The following is a 4,560-nucleotide window of genomic DNA, read 5'->3' as shown; positions in this document are numbered from 1 at the left end:
TGTAATCACATTCTTCCCAGTATGTACCTGCTATGGGGAATGTCTCACATAAATTTGGCCTCCTAATATACAATTTTGATAGGGGAAATGGTAGTGAGTTTTTAAGGAAACTCTATATAAAAAAGAAAAGATATAAGAATCAAGATGGCAGAATAGGGTAAGAACATGTTTAAATAGAGGGAGAAACATTAGCCAGTGTGAAACAGAGATGGCACATTCCAGGAAATAGAAGAGGACAGAATGTCAGCAGAGGGGTACCTGAAGACTGAGACATGGGAAAGCAGTGGACACAATGGTGCATTGCTACATTGACCAGATACCCCAGCGGCATTCAGCTAGTGCAGATCTGAATTACAGTGACATCCAGGACTCCCCCAGCAACAAGGTGGGAAGGAACATCCACTGAGGAACCTCAGGAGATCAACCCAGAAAAAGAACTGTTCATCCTGCTGGTTTGTTTGATTTGCCCAGGAGCAGAGACAGAGCAGAAGGTCCTAGGCAGGTGTTGTGGGAACAGGGTGGATTTCACAGCCCAGTCTGTGCCCTAGGGCTGATAGGGCATGATTTTGTTTAAGGAGAGCAAAAGTATGGGACAGTACTGCAGATACACTGAGCTGGGAGTTCAGTGAACTGCAACAATGTGGCATTCCACAGGTCCCACCCAAAATAGGTGCGGGCAGCCCTCAGACCTGACAGCCAGCAGATCAAGAACTCTAGTAGTGCCACATCAGGTGTCATTTTCTACAGTATGGCAAGGTTTAAACAGTGCAGGAACAACAGTGAGTTGTGCATGTGCTGAGCTGGGAGTGAACTCACTGAGCTCATTGCATTGCACTGGTCCCACAAGGTAAAATAATACTGATGTTGGCATCGTATGGGTCAAAACAGGTTCATGTGATCCTCAAACCTAACAGCCAAAAGATTCAGAAAGATCAGCACCACCAACAACCTACATATTTGGGCACCTGGTTTCTCCCTAATCTTAGAAACTGCTCTAACAGGAAGTGGGAGAATGGTTGTACAGACAATGGTCCAGACTCAGTTCAGTACCAGGAGGTGGAGACTGGTGAACCAGGAACGGGGGCTACAGAGACCATAGTGGAAGTCTAACATAAGAACCCAGACCCGGAACTCGCTGGAGGGAGTGGCACAAGTGACTGCAAACAAACAGCCATTTACCAACCACAATAAGTAAAATTGAATTGTAGGCCTGTGGGTGACACAGTTTAGGAACCTGCTCCAAGGAGAAGACTCTGCTAACAAGAAGTACAATGACCAAGAGCAAAAGAAGACACAAAGGCACAATGAATATTACTGCAAAGAACCACAAGTCTTTGCCAACCTCAGAGTTAACTGAGGAAGACATCAAGAAAATCTGGGAAACAGAATTAAAAACACTTGTAATAAAGCTTCTTATCAACAATGAGAAGTACGTAATACAAGACTTCAAGAAATTTAAGAAATATGTCACACAGGAAATGAATCAAATGAAACCTGATATATCAGAAATGAAGAATACAGTGGAGCAAATTAAAAGTACAGTGGAAAGTCTTCATAATAGAATGAATGAAGCAAAAGAAAGAATGTCAGAATTGGAAGATATTTTCTGTCACCAGGTGAAAGCTGGAAGAACTGGGTCAAGCTAAAAAAAGTATTCACAAATTGAAAGACACTATTTAAAGGTCAAATATAAGAGTTATGGGAGTCCCAGAAGGAGCATAAAGAGAAGCTGGGCTTAAAGATGTATTTAATGAAATAATAAGGGAAAATTTCCCTAATCTAGAGAAAGAATTGGGAAACAATATCCACGAGGGGCACAGAATTCCCAACAGACTTGATCAAAAGCGATCTTCACCAAGACACACGATTATCAAGCTCTATCCAATTGAATATAAGGAAAAGATCCTTAAATGTGCATGTGAAAAAAAAACAACTGACATATAAAGGAATGGCCATTTAAACTCACAGGAGATCTCTCACAGAAAACTCTACAGGCAAAAATAGAATGGAGTGACACATTCCAGGTTCTAAAAGAAAAAAAATTGTAGCCTAGGATAATGTACCCAGCAAAACTTTCCTTTGTCTTTGAAAATGAAATAAAATTCTTCCACAGTAAAGAAAAGTTCAAAGAATATGCCTCTTCCAAACCTGCCCTACAAATGATACTTCAAGATGTTCTCTTGACAGAGAACAGGAATAGCACCTACCAAAACCAAGGGCAAATGTGAAGAATATCCCAATACAATAATAACAAAAGACTAAATCAATGTACAACCTATTGTTAAAATGGAAGGAAAAAATTACCACCCATTCATATTAACCCTGAATGTAAGTGGCTTTAACTCTTCAATCAAACATCATAGATTAGCAGAATGGATTTCAAAAACAAAATCCATCTATTTGTTGCCTATAGGAGGTATGTCTCACCCACAAAAATCTGCAAAAATTATATCTCATGGATTTTGATTTTTTGTTAGTTTCATATCTTCAAAAACACTTTCTTATTAATTCTCGATTGACTCACAGAGCAGACAGTAGCATCAGTTTCTTCAACAAGGTTGATTTTCTTGTTCATTTCTTCAGTGACACTTTGGTCATTCAGTAGCAAGTGATTTAACTTTTTGACATTGTCAATTCATGTTTTTCCTTCCTGTTATTGATTTTGTTTCGTGCCTTTTCATTTAAGCGGATGTACAGTAACTGTGTAATGGAGACCAACATATGCAGATGTGAGGATACAATACAGTATGCATCTCTACTTCCAGATCAAAAATGGACTCCCAATGAAACTAGTAAGTATAACTTGACAACAGGATCCTGGACTCTCTGCCATTGTCCATGCCTGCATTGATGAACACATGACTGTTTATAAAGAACTGTACTATAGTAATAATATAGGGGAACTCGCTGGGGAAAGGGATTTGAGGAGAAGTAAGGGAAATCCCAGGGCCTCTGGAACTGCATTATAAAAAGATAATGATAATTACAAAAGAAATAAACAAATATAGTTTTCAGTACATGATCACTTTGACTAGCTGAAATTGAGAAGAAAGCATACACTCAAAATGTCTAAATTATATGGGCTACTGGAGCCTTACACTCCGTTCTAACAGACACAGGTGAGTGTATACAGTAACTGGTGGGACTAGTGATGGAAAGAGGGTTGTGTGAGTACTCTGCAGCAGCTGTGATGTTTGTAAGCATCCTCAGTCTGTTCTTTTTTCCTCCCCTAAAACAAGAGATTTCTTTCACCAACTTTTTAATGAGTATTTTGATTTCTACCATTAGCTAAAAATAACTGAATTACATGTACTTAAATAGCTGGCTTTTATTGTGATAAAACAGTATTACCCCTTATACTTGTTTATTTCAAGGACACTTAGGCAAAAATTATTCAAAGTATAAATAGAACAAATTTGCTGATACAGTCTTAACAGGATAAAAATTGTGAAAAGTAAGATAGACTTGGGAAAGACGTTCTGATAATGCTTACCAAGGTAAAACTAGCCCACGAGGGAACTCCGAAAGGTGAGTCTGGGAATTTTGAGGAGGAAAGTCTAATTGCGATTATGGCTTACGTATTGGGGTAAGTCTGTCTTGTCTCTCTGTTGTGTCCTGACCCAGCCAGCACTGGTGGTCGGAGTGGAAGGCCAATGATGCTGGATGCGCCCTTCACTCATGCGGATGTGACCGAGGGAGCCAGTCCTTGAACAAACTTGATCAGGAGCCATCAGGCTTATGCACCTAGCAAGGAAGCTGTTAAACATGCTGAGACACACTGTTATTATATAGGTATTCCACCCTGTTACTGCACACGGCTATTGCAGTATCTGTTCTGAATACTAGTTTATGAAAAATATTTTATATTTATGAGAAACACAGAGAAAATAACACTGCATGTACAAAAATCTGCATTTATACACTGTATATTGAGAATCGAACTTCTGGCTATATTCTTTCTTTTAAAACTGCACATTGTTATTAGGCATAATCTCTACAACTTTGAAAAGCTGGACACTCCCAACTGTTCATTGGAGCAATTGGGCCTGAGACACAGTGTGTAAAATTATTCTTTAACAGAAAATAGATTTGAGTGAAACAAAACATTCCTTAACCAATCTATTCAAGGAAGTATTCCATGTAAATGAAAATTCTTGATAACTAAAATTTTCCCTATGAAATAAAATTTTAAGCGATGTTTGAATTCATTCACTCTAATTTGTGTTAGATATCAACTTAACAAGGTGCTCATACTCCAAGCTTTTCTATGATGACTTATGAAAGCATATGGAGGATGCCAATGCAATGCAATGGTACTCTTAGTATGGTGTGTTTTAAAGTGTGGCACGGGGCCTGGCCTGGTAGCTAAGTCCTTGCCTTGCACACTCTGGGATCCCACATGGGTGCCAGTTTGTGTCCTGGCTGCTCCACTTCCCATCCACCTCCCTGCTTGTAGCCTGGGAAAGCAGTAGAAGATGGCCCAAAGCCTTGGGACCCTGCATCCACTTGGGAGACCGAGAAAAAGCTCCTGCCTCCTAGTTCCTGATAAGCTTTGCTCCA

This window comes from Ochotona curzoniae, unplaced genomic scaffold (assembly GCF_017591425.1).
Source record: "Ochotona curzoniae isolate NIBS_2020 unplaced genomic scaffold, NIBS_Ocur_1.0 contig_64, whole genome shotgun sequence".
NCBI lineage: Eukaryota > Metazoa > Chordata > Mammalia > Lagomorpha > Ochotonidae > Ochotona > Ochotona curzoniae.
The sequence above is the reverse complement of the archived record's forward strand: the minus strand, read 5'-3'. Positions refer to the sequence as shown.